The sequence below is a fragment of the Heterocephalus glaber genome, unplaced genomic scaffold (assembly GCF_053883595.1).
Source record: "Heterocephalus glaber isolate CG9 unplaced genomic scaffold, H.glaber_assembly_v1.0 deba00001594, whole genome shotgun sequence".
In the NCBI taxonomy this organism is placed as follows: domain Eukaryota; kingdom Metazoa; phylum Chordata; class Mammalia; order Rodentia; family Bathyergidae; genus Heterocephalus; species Heterocephalus glaber.
In genome coordinates this window covers 15,294,077-15,317,434 of record NW_028258369.1, presented here as the reverse complement: position 1 = coordinate 15,317,434, position 23,358 = coordinate 15,294,077, and the positions used below count along the sequence as shown (strand labels likewise).

General features: G+C 44.8%; 2 long non-coding RNA genes and 1 pseudogene across 2 annotated transcripts; 1 reads left to right on the top strand and 2 right to left on the bottom strand.

The window, feature by feature from the left end:
* The first annotated feature begins 12,184 nt into the window (after nucleotides 1-12,184).
* Nucleotides 12,185-13,460, top strand: LOC147823284 (uncharacterized). The gene is made up of 2 exons (XR_015444124.1): nucleotides 12,185-12,839; nucleotides 13,000-13,460. It is a non-coding gene; the product is annotated as an uncharacterized LOC147823284 (long non-coding RNA).
* Nucleotides 13,461-14,326: 866 nt separating this feature from the next.
* LOC147823283 (uncharacterized) lies at nucleotides 14,327-15,589 on the bottom strand. The gene is made up of 2 exons (XR_015444154.1): nucleotides 14,940-15,589; nucleotides 14,327-14,779 (listed from the first exon to the last, which is right to left on the bottom strand). It is a non-coding gene; the product is annotated as an uncharacterized LOC147823283 (long non-coding RNA).
* Nucleotides 15,590-20,212: 4,623 nt separating this feature from the next.
* LOC101722819 (rab-3A-interacting protein-like) lies at nucleotides 20,213-21,825 on the bottom strand (annotated as a pseudogene).
* Nucleotides 21,826-23,358: the final 1,533 nt, after the last annotated feature.

The following is a 23,358-nucleotide window of genomic DNA, read 5'->3' as shown; positions in this document are numbered from 1 at the left end:
TTGAATTAATTCAGATGGACATTGACTAGGATTTCTGGAATTCCTGTATTATTGAACTCTCTGCAGCAATATAAACATTCAGGCTCCTTTCTGGGCCAGCATACCACTGCCCCCAGTGCTGAGGAGCAGAGCCACCCCCAGCAGTAGGGAGGAGACTCCCGGGCCACTGTACCACTACCCACAGCCCTGAGCAGCAGAGTTATCCACAGCAGCAAGGAAGTGAGCCTTGCAGGCTGCCATACCACGGCCCAAAGAGCTGAGGACCAGAGCTACCCCCAGAGTCAAGGAGGTGAGCCAGGGCACCAGTAGCACACTCGCCACCCAAGGTCGAAATGAGAAGACATGTAAAAAGTCTCAAAACCAGACATCCAGATCACATAAAGCAACCCCAAAGGGAAATGAGATGGAACAATCTGATACTCAACCACCTAGACTCCCTAAACTGGAAAAAAAAGAGGATCTGGAAAGAATGAAATAAGAAATAATTTCTCAGATAACAGCAGAGATTGTGCCCATAGTGCAAGGCATGATTAATAAATCTAGAGAGGACACAGATAAGAAAAAATAGAGGAGTTAAGGAACATGATGGAATCCCAATGTAGGAAACAAATGGAATCTATAAAACAGATGCAAACAAATTTCCAGGAGATTAAAAACTCCATTAAAAACAGAATAATGAGCCAAAGTGAGCACAGAATTTCTGATATAGAGGATAAGATTGCAATTAGTGACCAGGAAAAGAAAAATTGCTTTAAAATAGTAAGGGACCACAACAAATCAATCCAGCAGCTGCTAGATGATGCAAAGAAGAATAACATAAGATTGATTGGAGTCCATGAAGAAACATTAGAGCATGCAGATGGCATAAAAAATTGTTCACAGAAGACATGGCAGAAAACTTCCCAAGCAGGGGAAAAGAACTTGACATACAGATAAGTGAGGCATATAGGATTCCAACTAGCCTTGATCAAAAAAAATCTACACATAGGCATATAATAGTTAAGATTCCAGAAACCCAACAGAAGAACAAAATTCTACAAGCAGTTAGAGAAAAGAAACAAATCACATACAAAGGAAAGCCCATCAGAATCACAGCAGACTTCTCAATGCAAACCCTCAAGGCAAGAAGAGCTTGGAGTGATGTATTCCAAGCCCTAAAGGAAAACAGCCTCCAACCCAGATTGATGTACCCTGCAAAACTATCTTTCAAAATTGATGGAGAAATAAGATACTTCATGACAAAGAGCACCTTAGGAGCTTCATGAATACCAAACCAGCACTCCAAAAAATTTTAGACAATATTCGAGGAAAAGACAATGAGGATCACAATCCCAGAAAGCTCATCAGAATGAATCCATAGGGCACGACAAGAAATTAATGCAAAGGGGGAGAATCCGACAAAAAGAAAAAGTCATGACAATGATAAGTCAATATGTATCAGTGATAACCATCAATGTTAATGGTCTCAATTCACCAATGAAGAGAAATAGACTGGCAGAATGGGTCAAGAAGAAAGATCCAGAGCTGAGGATTTAGCTCAGTGGGTCCACTACCTCCCTTGCAAGTGCAAGGACCCCAGTTTGATCCCCAGTACCAAAAAAAAAGAAGAAGAAAGATCCAACAATATGCTGAATACAAGAAATACACTTAATTCAAAAAGAAACTCATAGACTGAAATTTAAAGGGTGGAAAACAATACTCCAAGTGACAGGAATCCGAAAAAAAGCAGTTGCTATCCTCTTTGCAGATCAAGTGGATTTCAAACCAACACTGATTAAGAGAGATAAAGAGGGACACCACATCCTTGTAAAGAGAACAATCCAAGAGGAAGAGATGACAGTCATAAATATATATGCACCAAACACTAAGGCACACAACTATATAAAACAAATACTAACAGACATGAAAAATCACAAGCACTAGTACAATAGTAGTAGGGGACCTCAATACCCCACTGTCACAAATAGACAGATCAACTAGACAAAAAATAAGCAACAAAATACTTGCTAGTATTCAATCAAACTCTTGAACAAATGAACTTAACAGATGTTTAGAGAGTGTCCCACAGCATGAAATCTGAATACACATTCCTTTTGGCTGCACACAGGTCATTCTCAAAAATAGACCATGTACTTGCTCATAGAACATGTTTAACTAAAGTGCAAAGAAATTGAACTTATCCCCTGTATATTATTAGACCATAGGGTGATGAAATTGGAGGTCAATAGCAAAAGAAACCACAAGAATTTCAGAAAAACATGGAAATTGAATGAAACACTTCTGCATAACCAATGGGTCACAGAGGAAATTAAAGAAGAAATCAGACAGTTCCTTCAATTAAATGACAATGACAATACAACATATTTAAATCTATGGGACACAATGAAAGCAGTCTTACAAGGGAAATTCATAGCAGTGAATACTCGTATTAGGAAAACTCAGCGAGCCCAATTAAACAACCTAATGCTGAACCTCAAGCTTCTAGAAAAAGAAGAGCAGGACAAACCCAAAGCTCATACAAGGGAGGAAATTATAAAGATCAGAGGAGAAATCAATGCAATGAAGACTAAGAGAACAATAGAAAAAATAAATACCACCGTGATATATGTGCACCCATGCTCATAGCAGCACAATTTGTAATAGCTAAAACTTGGAAGCAGCCCAGAAGCCCATCAACTGGAGACTGGATAAAGAAAATGTGGGGTTTTTTTTCAATAAAATGGAGTACTAATCAGCCATAAAAATGAGAAATTAGAGACATTTGTAGCTAAATGGATGCACATTGAGGCGATACTCTTAAGTGAAATAAATAGTACACACATGCGTAAATACCAAATAGTTTCTCTGGTGTGGGAAACTGAAAGTGTAAATAAGGACTAGAAGGTATAATAGATAATGTGAAATAGGAAGAAAAGGGGCAAAGGGGAAGAGGAAGTGGGAGGGGTAGAGGAAAGGAAGAAGGGAATGGAATTAATATGAGAAAATGAAAAAACGTAAACAAACTCTTTTTAAATAGGGAGGGATGGAGGGGATGAAGGGAGGGCAAGGGAAGGGGGAAAAATAAGAACCAAGAGAGATTATGTAAAGTTGCAAATTTCCAACCATGAATGTCATTATATTGTATACCTAAAATGTATCAATAAAATAATCTTAAAAATATTAATGAAGCCAAGATTTGGTTCTTCGAAAGAATAAACAAAATTGACAAACCCTTTGACAACCTTATCAAAAAAAAGGAAAGAAGAGGCCCAAATCCATGCAATTAGGAATGAAAAAGATGAAATTACGCCAGACCCAGCAGAAATCCAGAGGATCATCAGTACCTACTTTGAGAACCTGTATGCCAATAAGATGGAAAACAGAAGAAATGGACAGATTCCTAGATATGTATGAATTACCAAAGTTGAACAAAGAAGACCTAAAAAATCCTAAACACAATATCAATCAAAAAAATTGAAAATGTAATGAAAAACTTACCAACAAAGGAAACCCAAACTCCTCATGACTTCACTGCTGAATTCTACAAAACATTTAGAGAGGAACTGCTGCCACCACTGTTTAAACTCTTCAGTGAAATTGAAGGGAAGCAATATTCCCAAATTCATTCCTGGGAGCAAGCATCACCTTGAAACCCAAAGCAGAGAAAGACCCAACTGTAAAAGAGAACTATAGGCCAATTTCCCTAATGAGCGTAGATGCAAAATTCCTCAATAAGATACTGGCAAACAGAATGCAGAAGATTCTCAAGAAGATCATAAACCCTGACCAAGTGGGATTAATCCCAGGGATGGTTCAACATATGCAAATCAATACATGCAATACACTATATCAATAGAGCCAAGGACAAAAACCATATGATCATCTCAGTAGATGCAGAAAAAGCATTCAACAAAATCCAACATGCATTTATGATAAAAACCCTACAAAAATTAGAATAGACGGTGTCTACCTCAATCTGATAAAAGCCATCTATGACAAACCAACAGCCAATATCATACTAAATGGTCAAAAACTGAAATCCTTCACACTAAAATCAGGAACAAGACAAGGATGTCCACTATCACCACTCCTATTCAATATAGTCTTGGAAACATCAGCCACAGCAATTAGACAAGAAAAAGAAATAAAAGGAACAAAGATAGGAAATGAAGAAGTCACATTGCCATTATCTGCAGTTGACATGATACGCTATATAGAAGACCCCAAGAACTCCACCAAAAGTCTTCTAGATTTAATAACCAAATTCAGTAAAGGAGCTGGATACAAGGTCAACACACAAAAATCAATAGCGTTCCTCTACAAGAACAACAGACTCACTGAGAGAGAAATAGGGCAAACAATTCCTTTCACAATACCATCCAAAAAACTGAAATACCCAGGAATCAACCTAATAAAAGAAATCAAAGACTCTGAAAACAGAGATTGAAGATGATTTCAGAAAATGGAAAGACATCCCTTGCTCCTGCGTAGGAAGAACTGACAGTGAAAATGGCCATACTTCCAAAACTGCTAGACAGAGTCAATGCAATGCCAATTGAAATTCCAGCAGCATACTTCATGGACCTTGAGAAAACAGTCCAAAAATTCATTTGGAACAAGAAGAGACCTAGAATACCAAAAGCAATTCCAGGCAATAAAGACAAGGTAGGGGGTATCACAACCCCCAACTTGAAACTATACTACAAAGCTAGTGTGATAAAAGCAGCATGGTACTGGCAAAGAAACAGACCTGAGGACCAGTGGAGCAGATTAGAAGATGCAGAAACAACTCCAGACACACTCAGCCATCTCATATTCCACAAAGGAGCCAACACACTTACTGAAGGAAAGATAGCCTCTTTAGTAAATGGTGTTGGAAAAACTGGGTTTCAACTCACCAAAGTTTAAAACTAGACCTACATCTCTCACCATGCACTAAACTAAAATCAAAAAGGATTAAAGATCTAAATATTAAAACAGAAAAACTGAACTGGCTGGAACAGAGGTTAAGTAGAACTCTTGAAGACATTGGTGTATGAAAAGATTTTATGAACAAAACCTCAGTTGCCCGTGAACTAGCACAAACAATCAACAAATGGGATCACTTCTTATTAAAAAGCTTCTTCACAGCAAGAGAAACCACCAACAGTATGAAGAGACAACCCACAGAGAAGGAAAAAATTTTCACCTGCTGTTCCTCAAACAAAGGTCTGCTATATAGAATCTATAAAGAAGTTAAAAAAAATCAGACCTCCCAAATTTAGAGACCCGATTCAAAAATGGGCATTTAAAATGAATAGACATTCCTCAGACAAAGAAGTACAAATAGCAAATAAACATATGAAAAAATGTTCAACATCACTGGTCATTCCAGAGTTGCAAATGAAAACAATGCTGAGATTTCACCTCACTCCAGAAAGAATGGCTGCTATCATGAAATCAACCAATAGCAAATGCTGTTGGGGCTGTGGGGAAAGAGGAACACTGCTGCACTGCTGGTGGGAGTGTAGACTGGTGCAACCACTGTGGAAATCAATATATAATACAGCTACATTCATCATTGGAAATTTGCACCTTTACATAATCTCTCTTGGTTCTTATTTTTTCCCCTCCCCCTGCCCTCCCTTCAACCCCTCCATCCCTCCCTATTTACAAAGACTTTGTTTCCATTTTTTCATTTTCTCATATTGATTCCATTCGCTTCTTTCCTTTCCCCTACCCTTCCCACTTCCCCTTCCCCTTTGCCCCTTTTCTTCCTATTTCACATTATCTATTATACCTTTTGGTCCTTATTTACACTTTCAGTTTCTCACACCAGAGAAACTATTTGGTATTTGCACATGTGTATCCTGTTTATTTTACTTAAGAGTATCACCTCAATGTGCACCCATTTAGCAATAAATGTCTCTAATTTCTCATTTTTTATGGCTGAGTAGTACTCCATTTTGTAAAAAAAAAAAAAAAAACCCATACTTTCTTTATCCAGTCTCCAGTTGATGGGCAATTGGGCTGCTTCCAAGTCTTAGCTATTACAAATTGTGCTGCTCTGAATATGGGTGCACACATAACACTGTGGTATGATTCTTTTACTTCTTTGGGGAAGATACCCAGCAGGGGAATAGCTGGGTCAAATGGGACTTCCAGTCCTAGTTCTTTGAGGTATCGCTTGTGACATAAGGAGCAAAAGAGGGCCACTGCTTGTCGCTTGTGACTTGCTGCTTCTTTGCTCCTTTGCTGCCCTGTGATGCCCGTCTTTCACCATTGACTTCTAGTTCTTTATATATTCTAGATAGTAGTCCTTTGTCTGAGGAACAGCTGGTAAAAATTTTTTCCCACATTGTGGGTTGTCTCTTCACTCTGTTGTTGGTTTCTCTTGGTATGCAGAAGTTTTTTTAACAAGATGGGATCCCAGTTGTTGACTCTTTGTGCTACTTCATGTGAAAATGAGGATTTGTTCTTAAAGTCTTTTCCTATGCCAATGTCTTCAAGAGTTCTACCTATACTATCTTCCAGCAGGTTCAGTGTTTCTGTTTTTATATTTAGATCTTTGATCCATTTCAATTCTAGTTTAGTGCTTGGTGAGAGATAGGGATCTAGGTTTAATTTTTTGTTGCCCATAATTTCAATAAAAATTTTAGTCTCCAAGATTTCTGTTTGAAACACTTTTATGGACTCCAACTGTTTTTTATGCTGGGCATTCATGGTTTGTATCCTTTTCTTTAGCTCATCCAGTAAGCTAGACTCATCTATTATTTGTTTTATTAGGATCATTATGCCTTTAATTATCTGTGCTTTGAATTTGTCAAACATATTATTGATCTGTTTAGTTATCTCCACTGTTGATGTTTCAAACATTTCAGCTGTGTGGCTTTTGATTACTTCTCCCTTGATGTTCACTGAATGTCCTTTGGAGGACTTGGAAGCTTTTGGAAGTATTTTGTCTCCTCCTTCCCTCATTTTCTTCTTTTCTTTGTTTGTTTGATTGTTTGTTTTCTGTGCTGAGACTTGCGGTTTGTTTATAGTGGATGGCTTTATTGCTACTATTGAGACCTCTTTAAGTAATGACTCCTTTTCAGAAATGTCCTCTACATGTGCCTAGCTATTGGCCTTTAGGCCTGTTTCAGGATCCAACCACTTCTGTTTCTTTGGGAGAGGAGAATGTAGCCTATTTATCCCAGTATCCAGTTCTTTGGGAATGGGCTGTGGTGTTGTTTATGACCCCAAGGCAATCTAGATATTGACAAACGAGAAAACCAATTGATAACAACATCTAAGCCAGCTTGGCTAAAGTAGTAAAATCAACAAACACAGTAGTATCAAATAAAACTGGATAGTGATGAACCCTAGGATCCAACCGTGTAGCACACTTAACTATAGAAGTGAGATCTCTAGTTAATAGCACAAACTCTAGTAGAAACAGCATATTGATGTACACTATGTATCTACTCAGTAGAGGAATTTTACCTCCGTTAACAATAGAACGGTGTTCAACTGTAGTAAGATATAGCTAACTGTCTACAGATTCATAGTAGTTAATGGCTAATGGTTATACTAGTAAGGATAGAGGTTGCAGGGAACGAGCGCTTGAAAAAAACAGAATTTGAAAAATTGCATAATAGAAAATGGAGAGAATGTAATAAATGTACAATAAAGAATCCTAATAAAAAGCCCATGGTAACAGTAACAGAAAAAACCAACAAGGAAAGGGATAAACCAGAAGCAGTAGAGATGAAATTAGGGGAGAAATGAAAAAAGAATAAAGAAAAAAGTAGAATGAGAGAAAAGTTGAATGAGAAAAGAAGAGAGAGATATGGAAGAAGGAAAGGGGGGGAGAGAGAGAGAAAGAGAGAGAGAGAAAGACCCAATCAAACAAATAAAACAAAGCAATATCTTAATAGGGAGAACAAGAAAACGGGTGATAACACTCCAAACTCCCTCCCCCCCCAAATAAAATATGACAAAAGTTAAAATAATACAAATGGAAAGAAAAACTTGGGGTCCAAAGACCTAAGGACACAATGTGAGAGACCATGGCACCGGATCTTAGTGTCATAAAAAGAAAAGATGCTCTGAAGAAGGCAGGAAGGGAGGAGTTGCTGATGTCGTCCCACTCCCTGCCCCGAGCAGTGTGAAGTGCGGGCCCAAGGGAGAGGGAGAGGGAATGAAGTCCAGGCCTCAGACATCAAAACAGTAGCAGCCCTGCTGAGGAGAAAGTGGGCGCCAGGTAGAGCCCCACCATCCCCGGCCCCCCGCCAGCGTCTGCAGACCGAACTGCTGGAAGCACATGAGCCAAGAAGCTCGCTGCCTCGATCTTCCCCCTCCCAGCCTCAGGCAGCAGTGGGGGGAGCAAGACTCCTTCCGTTAAGTAGCAAGTCACCACGGCTAGCACAGGACTTTGTTTTGCAGCTCAGTGCTGGGCCAGCTGCAGCAAGACTCACACAGGCAGAAACCAGAGTCGCTGTGTGTAGGGCCGAGCTCAGAGATGGAGCCTCTAGGCCTGCACTGGCCCTCGGTGGAGGCCCGCACACCATGGGCAGACTTGTTTCTGCCTAGAGCATTGCAAGTCCTGGAGCACTCCAGCCACCCACCCCTGACTGCTCAGGTGCCTGCAGCTGCGAGTTTCAGGTGGCACCCAGTTCAGCGTCAGCCTTGGCGGCCAAGGACATCTGCATTACCCTCAGGGACCACAGCGGTTCCCAGGCCAGGGCTCACACAGGGAACCTCTGGACCTGATCCAGCACCAGGCACAGATGCTCCCCCACCCGCCGGCAGTGGAAGGGACTTGTGCTGCGGCTGCTTCACTGCCAGCTGTGCTGTTGGCCTGGGTGACCTGTACCTGTGAGACTCAGGAATGACCCAGCTCAGTGTCAGCAGTGGTGACAAGGACCGGCCTTCACCAACACTACCTCCCACTCCGGAAGCACAGCGTGCAGCAAGACGCCTTTCCTGAGGCGAAGCAAGGGCAGTTAGCACGGGACCTGTGCCTTAGACCTCGGTGCCAGGCTGGCAAAGCCTAACGCAGGGCAGATCCTAGAGCCTCTGTCTCCAGGCCAGCGCCCGCAGACACATCTCTGGAATAGCGCTGGTGTCAGGAGGAGTCGCGCTGCCCCAGTCTGTCACACTCTTCCAGCGGGCATCACCTGTGTCTGGCTGCAGCAGTCCTGGGCCCCAAGTGCCCTGCAGCAGTAGGCGGCCCTCAGCTGTGCAGGCCTTGGTCCTGCCACATGCTGTGCTAGTGTTGGCGGGCTCTGGGCTCCGGGTGTGCCTTAGTCAGCTCTCCTGTCTGGGAGACACCTCCCTCCCTCCATTGCAGAATTTCAGTCTGTTGTGGAATTCTGGCTCCTTCTCTACTGTGCCAATGGACTCAGATAAGTCTTTAAATATAAGTCTTCAAACCTACAAGAGTCCATTTTATTGTGAGGATAAGAATAACAACTTCAGAAGGCTATTGTAAAGTTGCAGTAATAAATTATTAATAAAGTGCTTAACAGCCTGAATGAATTAATAGTCATCACTATGAATACTCTGAAGAAAGACTGTATTACGGGTCCTATATTAGGGACACCTATCCTGGTTGAGGTGACAGTGGTTGAGTGCTGCTCAGGAAGGTCTGGGGGCTAAAAGAAGAGAATCTGTTTAACTGTACTGAAAGGAGAGTTGGAGTGTGTCAGACATCTGCGAACACAGGTGATTCCAGGGAACAATGAGTTAGTTGAGATGAGCATTGACCAGTTTGGCAACTGTGAAAATTGGAAGCAAAGTGTGATGAAAAAATATAAAACAAATACTTTACTGTAAATACTATTTAAAAACACTATCACACTCCCTTTGGTGCAAGTTTTCGTAACTCAGTTCCAATTCAAATGCTCAACTAATTAGGTAACATGTTTGAGTCACTATAAGACCAAGGCCACTCCTAAAGGAAACTAGCACTAGTCAGAAAATAGTGCCACCTCCTCAGAAGCAGAGAAAGTGGCAAGTAATTTTATAATTACTTTTATCTTAATCAGGGGTGATAAAAATGTATAAGAAGTCATGGGAGTCAGAGCCCAAGAATCAATTTGAAACAAAACTCAACTTTACCAGGTTCTCAATACTGCATAGACGTTATTATACATACCTCTGTAAGAGTACATTTTCTAACAAAATTACAATAAGAGACATGGCTTTGTTATTTCAAATATTAAGCCAATGCTTCCTGTATCCATGCCTTAAATGAAAATAGAAGTAATGCTGATGGCATAGAATATATGGGAAATACTGAGGCGATGGATGATAATTGGTTATTATTCAACTGCAATCAACTCAAAGAAATGCCATTTATTCATTTAATTTCAAACCCAGCTTGTCAGGTTTTAAAAATATTTAAAATTTCATTCCCCCCAATAAAAAAATGTACAATCTAAATGAACAGATGCTTCACAGAAGAAATACAAATGGGCAATAAATATATAAAAAATGTTCAGCACATTTAGCCATTAGAGAAATGTGAATGAAAACAACACTGGGATTTCACTTTACTCCAGTAAGAACGACCATTATCAAAGACTCAATATACAAATGCTGGTGGAGATATGGTGGAGAAGGAACTCTTCTAGATTGTTGGTGGGCATGGAGATGAGTACAACCACTGTGGAAAGCAATAGGGAGATTTCTCACCAAACTAAAAGTAGAAATTCCACTTGAAGCAGACATACTTCTCCTGGGTATCTTCCCAGAGGAACTAAAGTTATCGTACTACAGTGATACGTGCACACCCATGTTTGTAGCAATATAAAACACAATAGTTAAATCATGGAAGTGGACTATATGCCCATCACAGATGCCTGAATAAAGAAAAGGTGAGACATAGATCTTTATAATGAGATATAGATATATACCATAAAAGGATAATTTTGAGTCATCTGTAAGAAAATGGATGGATCTTGGGACCATAATGCTAAGTGAAATAAGTCAGTCTCAAAAGGTTAAACATCATATGACATGTCTAACTTGAGAGACCCAAAATATAAATGAAGAGCAAAATACAGATACATGTCAAGAGACAGGGAGGAACTCTTTGTTGGGATGGGATAGGGTCTTGGGGGAAGGAGAGGCAAGAAAAGGGGTAGAGGGGAATAAAAATGATCAAGAGGCACGTCTTAGTTACTTTTCTTATTGCTGAGACAAAGTACCCGATGCCCAAAGTTAGAGGAGGGAAGGTTTATTTGTGCACAATTTGTAGGGGTTTTAGGTGAGAGTTGGTTGGCTCCAAGGAGGGGTGGCATGGCAGAGGGGCATCACAGGGCAGCAAAGGAGCAAAGAAGCAGCAAGTCACAAGTGACAAGCAGTGGTCCTCTTTTGCTCTTTATGTCCTATCCAGGCAACCCACCCTTGGAGGAGGCAGCAGTCACCCCGGGGTGGGGCACCTTTCATCCCAGCATCGCACCACGAACCAATCCCAGCCTCACATCCTTGATCCCAGCAGCACACACCCTGGATAAAGCAACCTCTGAAATGCCTCACCCACGACTGCATGAGGTCTGGGGGGACATCTCGACGCAAGCCAGAGTGCCTGTAAACTTAGTACTCAGAAGACGTGAGGGAGGAGAATCACCACAAGTTCTAGGCCAGCCTGGGCTACAAGTGACATGCTGTGTAAACAAAGAAAACCCTAGTAGAATTTTACCCATATGCTATCTCATTTTCTCGAAATAAATAGTTTTACTGCTCCCTTTCCATGCTGGAAAAATGTTGTAAAACACTTGTTACACTGCTGGTCGTGGTGGTACACGCCTGTAATCTCAGCTCTCTGGAAGCTGAGGCAGGAGGATCACCATGAGTTCATAACAAGAGCCTGCCTCAAAAAGCAAAAAGCAAAACAGAATAAAACAAAAACTTGCTACACTGAAGAGAGCCTCAAAGACAATGATGTACAATCCCTCCCAAGCCCGCTCTGCCTTATGAATTCATCAGTCTCAGATTGTATTTGTGTGCATGGAACAGGTAAGCGTCCCTCGTGACTTCTGGAACATGAGTACCTGCCTCACATCTGGTTCACTGTTAAAACCCAAGCCCGGGGAGTGCATCTCCTGAGCCAAGCGGCCCCTCCAATTTTAAAGGAGCCTGGGACACCTAGTGGAGCCAGTCTATTCACAGACCGCCTGAAGGCAGTGATTGCAGACTGGAAAACAAACCTGAGGGAACCTCAGTGGACAGTGGGGAGTGGGAGTGGGGTGGAAGAGCGCCCTGGTGGTGTCAAGAAGTGAGTAGTCGGCCAGTGCATGAGAGAAACGTGTCGGAGGGAAAGATGGGGCACATCTGCACATGGTCTTAGGTAGGACCGGGTTAGCAGGAAGGAAGGGTCAGGGAAGACACAGATTGGGCACTGGCAGGGGGAGGGCCAGGACAGCATGGACCACTGAGTGGGGGTGGCCTTGGGAGCAGTGTGGAGGAGAGACCCTCTCCCTGGCGTGTGACCCGTGACAAGTGAGCATAGGCAGATAAAAGGGGTGGAGAAGAGGATGGGAAAGCTTTGGAGGGCTGTGAAGTAAATTGCCCCCTTCTCTAACCATAGCGTGTTGGACTCGCCTTTCCCTCCCTCCCCCGTGGACCCGTCCACGGGGTGTTCTGTCACGTCAGAGCCTCTGTGCCCAGCCAGGGCTTTTATTGGCTGGTGACTTGCTGACCAAAGAAAGCCCAAGGGCGTGGCCACCTCAGGGACAGGTATATAAAGGGGGGTCAGGCCCACACGGGGCAGACCGCTGGGAGGAGCTCCCGGGAGAAGCATGGCCAGGTGTCCAGCAGGGCAGAGCAGCGGCCAGAGGACCAGGCCGAGAAAGAAGAGAAGAGCAATTTCAAGGCCTAAACTGAAGGGAAAGGCGAGTAGACATCCAAGCTCCTCCCCTTGTCCCCCTTGACAGCCCTCCCAAGAGGCCTGAGGTCCCCAGACTGTACCCTTCTCATGAAGCCCCTGCTCCCATGGCTCCGCCCTCTGTCCCCCAGCCAGTGCTCTTCTGTGACCTCCCCGTGTGCTTCCAGGTGGCCAAGAAGTCAAGCAGGGCCAGAAGACCCGGTCCCCGGACAGGGAAGAAGCTCTCTCCCCGAGCATCGCCACGTCCTCCTCGAGATAGAAGAAGGAAACCCCAGCAGGGTTTGGCGGTCCTCAGCACCAACAGGGGGAGCAGCCCCAGCAAGATGCGCCAGGGCAGCAGCAGGGCCCTGGGCGCCCGGAAACGCTGCACCAGGAGAGGCCCAAAGAGAAGCCCTGCCAAGCTGGGGCGCAACAGGTCCACCCGAGGCCGAAGCCGAGGCCGCAGAGCCCCAGCCTCGCGCAAGACAATGCCAATGCGCTAGGCCAAGAGAGGTGGCCAGACACCTCGCTACCATCTGAGAGGTGGCCAGAGGTCTGCCTGCCTCTGCCTCCACTGAGGTAGACCTGAAAGTGTCCACCCACGCTTCCCCGTGACGGGGCAATAAACTAACTCTTGGCGACCTGAGAATGTGTCTGTGTGCTGTCTGGGGGCGGGGAGGGGACAAGGGAGGCAGGGAGGGAAGGCAGGAGGAGAAGGGAGGAAGGTGGGATCCTGTTCCCAGGGATTGAAATTGGAGGGGGAGGGAGAGGGGGAGGGAGGGAGGGGAAGAGGAGGAGGGGGAGGGAGGGAACTGCAAGGTGGGTCGGGAATAGAAGTCCGGAAGAGAGGGAGGGAGGGAGGAGAGAGGAAGTGAGGAATGCAGGGAGGGAGGGAGGGGAGCAGGGAGGGAGGGAGGAGGGAGGGAGGAGGGAATGGAATGAGGGAGGGTGAGGGAGAGCTGAGGGAGGGACAGAGAGGAGGCCTGGAGAGAGAGAGGGAGGGAGGGAGGGAGGGAGGGAACTGCAATGCCGGATGGGGGAATAGAAGTCAGGGGTAGAGAGGGGCAGAGGGAAGCAAAGCCAGAGGGGGAAAGGGAGAGAAGGAGGGAGGAACAGTTCCCAGGCCTCGCGGGCAGCTCCCTGCCTCTCTTCCTGCCTCCCTCACGCTTTTCCTCCCTCTGCCCCCTCCATACCCCGACTTCTGATGCCCTGCGCCATCGTGCAGTCCCCTCCCTCCCGCTATATTCCCCCTTTTCCTCCCACCCTCCCACAGTTCCTCCCTCCCTCCCTCTCTCTTTTCCTCCCTCCCTCCCTCTCTTCCCCTGACTTCTATTCCCGACCCACCTTGCAGTTCCCTCCCCCTCCCTCTCCACTCCCTTCCCCTCCCTCCCTCCCCCTCGAATTCCAATCCCTGGGAACAGGAGGACCCCACCTTCCTCCCTTCTCCCCCACCTTCCCTCCCTGCCTCCCTTGTCCCCTCCCCGCCCCCAGACAGCACACAGACACATTCTCAGGTCGCCAAGAGTTAGTTTATTGCCCCATCACGGGGAAGCGTGGGTGGACACTTTCAGGTCTACCTCAGTGGAGGCAGAGGCAGGCAGACCTCTGGCCACCTCTCAGATGGTAGCGAGGTGTCTGGCCACCTCTCTTGGCCTAGCGCATTGGCATTGTCTTGCGCGAGGCTGGGGCTCTGCGGCCTCGGCTTCGGCCTCGGGTGGACCTGTTGCGCCCCAGCTTGGCAGGGCTTCTCTTTGGGCCTCTCCTGGTGCAGCGTTTCCGGGCGCCCAGGGCCCTGCTGCTGCCCTGGCGCATCTTGCTGGGGCTGCTCCCCCTGTTGGTGCTGAGGACCGCCAAACCCTGCTGGGGTTTCCTTCTTCTATCTCGAGGAGGACGTGGCGATGCTCGGGGAGAGAGCTTCTTCCCTGTCCGGGGACCGGGTCTTCTGGCCCTGCTTGACTTCTTGGCCACCTGGAAGCACACGGGGAGGTCACAGAAGAGCACTGGCTGGGGGACAGAGGGCGGAGCCATGGGAGCAGGGGCTTCATGAGAAGGGTACAGTCTGGGGACCTCAGGCCTCTTGGGAGGGCTGTCAAGGGGGACAAGGGGAGGAGCTTGGATGTCTACTCGCCTTTCCCTTCAGTTTAGGCCCTGAAATTGCTCTTCTCTTCTTTCTCGGCCTGGTCCTCTGGCCGCTGCTCTGCCCTGCTGGACACCTGGCCATGCTTCTCCCGGGAGCTCCTCCCAGCGGTCTGCCCCGTGTGGGCCTGACCCCCCTTTATATACCTGTCCCTGAGGTGGCCACGCCCTTGGGCTTTCTTTGGTCAGCAAGTCACCAGCCAATAAAAGCCCTGGCTGGGCGCAGAGGCTCTGACGTGACAGAACACCCCGTGGACGGGTCCACGGGGGAGGGAGGGAAAGGCGAGTCCAACACGCTATGGTTAGAGAAGGGGGCAATTTACTTCACAGCCCTCCAAAGCTTTCCCATCCTCTTCTCCACCCCTTTTATCTGCCTATGCTCACTTGTCACAGGTCACACGCCAGGGAGAGGGTCTCTCCTCCACACTGCTCCCAAGGCCACCCCCACTCAGTGGTCCATGCTGTCCTGGCCCTCCCCCTGCCAGTGCCCAATCTGTGTCTTCCCTGACCCTTCCTTCCTGCTAACCCGGTCCTACCTAAGACCATGTGCAGATGTGCCCCATCTTTCCCTCCGACACGTTTCTCTCATGCACTGGCCGACTACTCACTTCTTGACACCACCAGGGCGCTCTTCCACCCCACTCCCACTCCCCACTGTCCACTGAGGTTCCCTCAGGTTTGTTTTCCAGTCTGCAATCACTGCCTTCAGGCGGTCTGTGAATAGACTGGCTCCACTAGGTGTCCCAGGCTCCTTTAAAATTGGAGGGGCCGCTTGGCTCAGGAGATGCACTCCCCGGGCTTGGGTTTTAACAGTGAACCAGATGTGAGGCAGGTACTCATGTTCCAGAAGTCACGAGGGACGCTTACCTGTTCCATGCACACAAATACAATCTGAGACTGATGAATTCATAAGGCAGAGCGGGCTTGGGAGGGATTGTACATCATTGTCTTTGAGGCTCTCTTCAGTGTAGCAAGTTTTTGTTTTATTCTGTTTTGCTTTTTGCTTTTTGAGGCAGGCTCTTGTTATGAACTCATGGTGATCCTCCTGCCTCAGCTTCCAGAGAGCTGAGATTACAGGCGTGTACCACCACGACCAGCAGTGTAACAAGTGTTTTACAACATTTTTCCAGCATGGAAAGGGAGCAGTAAAACTATTTATTTCGAGAAAATGAGATAGCATATGGGTAAAATTCTACTAGGGTTTTCTTTGTTTACACAGCATGTCACTTGTAGCCCAGGCTGGCCTAGAACTTGTGGTGATTCTCCTCCCTCACGTCTTCTGAGTACTAAGTTTACAGGCACTCTGGCTTGCGTCGAGATGTCCCCCCAGACCTCATGCAGTCGTGGGTGAGGCATTTCAGAGGTTGCTTTATCCAGGGTGTGTGCTGCTGGGATCAAGGATGTGAGGCTGGGATTGGTTCGTGGTGCGATGCTGGGATGAAAGGTGCCCCACCCCGGGGTGACTGCTGCCTCCTCCAAGGGTGGGTTGCCTGGATAGGACATAAAGAGCAAAAGAGGACCACTGCTTGTCACTTGTGACTTGCTGCTTCTTTGCTCCTTTGCTGCCCTGTGATGCCCCTCTGCCATGCCACCCCTCCTTGGAGCCAACCAACTCTCACCTAAAACCCCTACAAATTGTGCACAAATAAACCTTCCCTCCTCTAACTTTGGGCATCGGGTACTTTGTCTCAGCAATAAGAAAAGTAACTAAGACGTGCCTCTTGATCATTTTTATTCCCCTCTACCCCTTTTCTTGCCTCTCCTTCCCCCAAGACCCTATCCCATCCCAACAAAGAGTTCCTCCCTGTCTCTTGACATGTATCTGTATTTTGCTCTTCATTTATATTTTGGGTCTCTCAAGTTAGACATGTCATATGATGTTTAACCTTTTGAGACTGACTTATTTCACTTAGCATTATGGTCCCAAGATCCATCCATTTTCTTACAGATGACTCAAAATTATCCTTTTATGGTATATATCTATATCTCATTATAAAGATCTATGTCTCACCTTTTCTTTATTCAGGCATCTGTGATGGGCATATAGTCCACTTCCATGATTTAACTATTGTGTTTTATATTGCTACAAACATGGGTGTGCACGTATCACTGTAGTACGATAACTTTAGTTCCTCTGGGAAGATACCCAGGAGAAGTATGTCTGCTTCAAGTGGAATTTCTACTTTTAGTTTGGTGAGAAATCTCCCTATTGCTTTCCACAGTGGTTGTACTCATCTCCATGCCCACCAACAATCTAGAAGAGTTCCTTCTCCACCATATCTCCACCAGCATTTGTATATTGAGTCTTTGATAATGGTCGTTCTTACTGGAGTAAAGTGAAATCCCAGTGTTGTTTTCATTCACATTTCTCTAATGGCTAAATGTGCTGAACATTTTTTATATATTTATTGCCCATTTGTATTTCTTCTGTGAAGCATCTGTTCATTTAGATTGTACATTTTTTTATTGGGGGGAATGAAATTTTAAATATTTTTAAAACCTGACAAGCTGGGTTTGAAATTAAATGAATAAATGGCATTTCTTTGAGTTGATTGCAGTTGAATAATAACCAATTATCATCCATCGCCTCAGTATTTCCCATATATTCTATGCCATCAGCATTACTTCTATTTTCATTTAAGGCATGGATACAGGAAGCATTGGCTTAATATTTGAAATAACAAAGCCATGTCTCTTATTGTAATTTTGTTAGAAAATGTACTCTTACAGAGGTATGTATAATAACGTCTATGCAGTATTGAGAACCTGGTAAAGTTGAGTTTTGTTTCAAATTGATTCTTGGGCTCTGACTCCCATGACTTCTTATACATTTTTATCACCCCTGATTAAGATAAAAGTAATTATAAAATTACTTGCCACTTTCTCTGCTTCTGAGGAGGTGGCACTATTTTCTGACTAGTGCTAGTTTCCTTTAGGAGTGGCCTTGGTCTTATAGTGACTCAAACATGTTACCTAATTAGTTGAGCATTTGAATTGGAACTGAGTTACGAAAACTTGCACCAAAGGGAGTGTGATAGTGTTTTTAAATAGTATTTACAGTAAAGTATTTGTTTTATATTTTTTCATCACACTTTGCTTCCAATTTTCACAGTTGCCAAACTGGTCAATGCTCATCTCAACTAACTCATTGTTCCCTGGAATCACCTGTGTTCGCAGATGTCTGACACACTCCAACTCTCCTTTCAGTACAGTTAAACAGATTCTCTTCTTTTAGCCCCCAGACCTTCCTGAGCAGCACTCAACCACTGTCACCTCAACCAGGATAGGTGTCCCTAATATAGGACCCGTAATACAGTCTTTCTTCAGAGTATTCATAGTGATGACTATTAATTCATTCAGGCTGTTAAGCACTTTATTAATAATTTATTACTGCAACTTTACAATAGCCTTCTGAAGTTGTTATTCTTATCCTCACAATAAAATGGACTCTTGTAGGTTTGAAGACTTATATTTAAAGACTTATCTGAGTCCATTGGCACAGTAGAGAAGGAGCCAGAATTCCACAACAGACTGAAATTCTGCAATGGAGGGAGGGAGGTGTCTCCCAGACAGGAGAGCTGACTAAGGCACACCCGGAGCCCAGAGCCCGCCAACACTAGCACAGCATGTGGCAGGACCAAGGCCTGCACAGCTGAGGGCCGCCTACTGCTGCAGGGCACTTGGGGCCCAGGACTGCTGCAGCCAGACACAGGTGATGCCCGCTGGAAGAGTGTGACAGACTGGGGCAGCGCGACTCCTCCTGACACCAGCGCTATTCCAGAGATGTGTCTGCGGGCGCTGGCCTGGAGACAGAGGCTCTAGGATCTGCCCTGCGTTAGGCTTTGCCAGCCTGGCACCGAGGTCTAAGGCACAGGTCCCGTGCTAACTGCCCTTGCTTCGCCTCAGGAAAGGCGTCTTGCTGCACGCTGTGCTTCCGGAGTGGGAGGTAGTGTTGGTGAAGGCCGGTCCTTGTCACCACTGCTGACACTGAGCTGGGTCATTCCTGAGTCTCACAGGTACAGGTCACCCAGGCCAACAGCACAGCTGGCAGTGAAGCAGCCGCAGCACAAGTCCCTTCCACTGCCGGCGGGCGGGAGAGCATCTGTGCCTGGTGCTGGATCAGGTCCAGAGGCTGCCTCTGTGAGCCTTGACCTGGGGACCGCTGTGGTCCCTGAGGGTGGTGCAGATGTCCTTGGCCACCAAGCCTGACGCTGACCTGGGTGCCACCTGAAACTTGTAGCTGCAGGCACCTGAGCATTCTGCTGCCTTGGGGGATACCACAGGTCCATGCCAAGACTGCCAGTGACTCAGGCAGAAACTTGTGTCTGCCCACTGGTGTGCAGTTCTCCACCCAGTGCCAGGGAAGGTCTAGGGGCTCCATCTCTCAGCTCTGGCCTACACATGGGGCCTTTGGTTTCTTCCTGGTACTGAGTCTTGCTGCAACGGGCCCGGCACCGAGCTCCAAGGCAAAGTCCTGTGCTAGTCTCAGTGTCCTGCTCCCAGGAGGTGGAGTCCAGCTCCCCTCAATGCTACCTGAGGCTGGGGAAGGTGGGGTGGAGGCAGAGAGCTTTTTGGCTAATGTGCTTCAGCAGTTCCATCTGCCAATATTGGTGTGGGGCCCAGAGTTGTGGGGCTATACCTGGGGCCCAGTTTACCTTGGCAGGGCCTCTACTGGGCTTGAAGTCCAAGGCTTGGACTGAATTCCCTGTGCCTCCTTCAAGTGGGCAGTATCTCTCTTCACACTGCTTGGAGTTGGGGGAGAGTTGGAGTCAGCAACTCTTTCCTTTCTGCCTTCTTCAACACTCAATACATCCTTTTTATTATACTAAAACCTGGCACTATGGTCCGTCACATGGCTTCTTTATCTATTGTGAAGGTAGTTTTGTCGATCCGTATGGAGGCTATTGCCACTGAAAGATCTTAGCCACCATCTTGCTCCTCCCCCTCCTCAAATTAGTTTCCTTACTTCTTTTTTTTTACATACATACATTTATTTACTTATTTATTTATTGAGGGGAGTTTTGCATCTATAAATCATAATCAGTAGTGCACCTGTAATTCTTTATATTTTAGTGTGTCCAACTAAAGAATAATCAAACACAGCATAGGTCAGTAGAAAAGAAATCACAGTACTTCTCAGTGTAATTTGCAAAAGGGGGATAAAGTCTTAGACCCACTTCTTGGAAAAAAATATTGAGTAACCACAAAAATATTCAGCCATTTCCAGTTGTTCAGGAAGGTTTGTGCATGGTCCCACACAGTGCATCAAAGTTTCTCTTTGAAATAACCCAGCTTTGCCAATGATATCTCTTTTCTCAACTGCATAACTTCTAAAAACATCTGATCAAAATCCTGCTGTTTCACAAGTCCTTGCTGAATGTATTGAATGTATGTGAAAAAATTACATACAGAAGTGATCCTATATCTGCAAAATGGAGAAATATAATAATAGTTGCTTGAGTCCCCTACTTTAATTTTGTGTTTACAGGACTTAATCTGGCCAGTGAGAGCACATTTTTTTGGTCCTCCACATTCAACTGCAGAAGCTTTAACAAATCGAATAGGTTGTAATCCCACTGGTTCAATGCTTAGAGTATTGTTTTCCATAGCCTCCAGAACAGCTGAAGCTAACTTCAGCTTTTAAAGCTTTGCTTTTTGAGAATGTTAAACATGGAAAGATATATTCCTGATAGATTTTATCTAAGAAAGGACATGTTCTGTCCATTGTGGGCTCATCCTTCCAAGATCTGAATTCATTATACAGAGATAAATCAGCCAAGTTTCTCGCAGGTACTCCGAGGTCAGGCAGGTAGAGAATGAAAGTGAAGAATTCCTGAAAGCAGCCAGCTCTAGATAAAGCCTCCCCGATCTTAATATTGCCACATTTAGTACTAAAAATTTTGCTGGCAAAAATCATAACTGACACCTCAGTGATGAGAATTAACAAATACCAACAGAGTCAGAGGGGACAGTCCTCGACAAGTTACCTCTTTGCAGTCTTTTACAATTGGCTGTGTCACACTGAGGTCCTGATGACTCCTACTCATAGCACTGCTTGTACTTTTATGTCTTGTATGCCCCCTTTTAAAAGGTGTCTTTCCACCTGGCAGAGGCTCTTGGGTAGGTGATGTTGGAGAACAGGACAATATGAGAGTCTTCAGTGCAGCTACTTCAGCTTGAAGAACATCAATTTCCCCTTGTGCTTCTTTCAGCTGTTTTCCTGCAGTTGCCTGCTTGACATTTGCTTCTCTCACCATCTTATGAGCTTCCTCAAGCAGACTAGGTGTGAGTTCTTCCAATTCCTGTCCAAGTTGATCTCAAACTTTTGAAAGCCTTTCACCTTCTTCATCTTTTAACTTCGGTTCCCGCTGAGCTTTTGCAAGTTCTTTTAATCTTTCATAGCCCTTTTCTCTAACTTCCAGAACAGTTGGGCTTCATAAACAGGATAGACTATCTGTACTCAAACCAAATATATCATCACTGCTAGCACAAGCCTCTGTAACCATAGCACCCTGTAAAAACTCCCTCTCTGCATTACAGCTGTCCTTTCTTGTAGTTAATTTAGTTATCCCAGATGAAACTCCTGAGGTAACACAAGATTCTGGGTCTGTAACCTGAATGCTGATATTAGATATTTCCACACAGTTTAAATGTCTGAGGGGTGAATACACAGGTTGTGTAGGAAGAGCCAATGCATTATCCTGGACAAGAGTGGAGCATAAAGTTGAAGGATGTGGCCGGTAGATGACACTTGCTGAGGTAGTTTGCTCTTGTGTCCCTGATTCATACACGCTAAGGTCCAGAGAAGTAGGTGAAGCAAGATTTACTTCATGAAAGCCTTCCAAGGGGTCATTAGCCATAGCAAAAGCCTCATCATAAATTAACCTGACAAACCCACTGCCTGTACTCAGGGGTGCTTGCAGGCCAGCAAGGAGCACGCCCCAGGCAGCAAGAGCCAAAGGACCAGGGGCCGACCCCAGCTTACTCCACTGCACAGGGCACACTGTGCCAGGAGCAGTTTCCTTACTTCTTGAAACCATTTCCTAATCAGTGAAACAGAAGGGAATTGAACTGTATGGATGTGCCATGAATTATTTTGCAAAGTAAATTTTTATTAGTATTACTATTACTGTTACTTGTACTGGGATTTTGATGATGTAAAATTTCCAGAAGTGATTTGATTTCCTCATTGGCTGTATGGGTGCCAAAAAAGGATGGAAGTAAATTCAAGTTTTCAAAAGAAGCAAATAATATTGAGGGAAAAAGAGAGGCTTTTGGTTTTTAAACTGGAATTTAATATGTAAAATCTTTTAGAAATGACTCAGTAGTCAATAAAAACTTGCTGGCTAGTTAATTTGATTTAGAATAGGAAAATCTGTGAATATAAATACTAACCCACTATCAGGAAGGGTTTTTTGTACCAAATAGCTTTCAGTCAATAGGCTTCATAGCAATATCAAAAAATTCAATGTCCTCAACATCTATTTTCATATGTTAGATTGGACTATTGTAGCTTTTGTAGCAAGCTGAAGCAGAAATCACGAGATTAACCAGCCAGTTGAAAGTACATGTCATTTTAATGAGTAAAGAATATATGTGGTATCAATACTTAGGAATATGATGGTGGATAAAAATAGTATATATGGGTGAAATGTGGATGAAATACCCTGAACCAGAACACATGTATTCTTGTTAAATGATCTGAAATGTATTTTCTGGGCTCTTTCTAAAAGACAGCAGATTTAGGACTCCTATGGTCCACTAAAAAGATAGTCCAAGAAAAATTGGGCAAAACACTTGAACAGACACTTCACTAAAGATGGCATATGTGTGGTCAGAAAGCACATAAAACAATTTTCAACAAATTATTCCTCAGGAAAATGTCAAATAGAAGCAGAATTAATTGTAGTCAATTAAAAGCACTACAGATTCACCAGAATGGTTCAAAATAAAGCACTGAGGTTGGTTGTGGTTCCCCATGCCTGCAATTCCAGAAACTTCGTGAGACCCTGTCTCAAAATAAAAATTAAAAAGGGCCAGGGATGTAGTTCAGTGAGAAGTCCCTAGGTTCAACCATCAACCCCCAGTAGTGAAACAAAAAAGCACTGAGCAGACCGTGTGTTGAGCATGGGAAGGAACTGAATCTCTCGTACATTAGTGGTGGAAATGCGAAACATCATCATCACTTGTGAAAAGTTTACTTTTCTTATAAGTTAATCACACACCTACTTTTGACCCAGAAGTTCCCTTCTTGGTATTTATCTCAAAGGAATGAAAATGTACATTCAGTCAAGTGGAGCTGAACATGTTCTGGCACAGAGCTGCTGTTTCCCAGCCTTCACTCTAGGAGGGTTCTCAGTGGGCTCTGTGATCTCTCTGAGACCCACCCTGACATTTCACAAGGGCTGCCA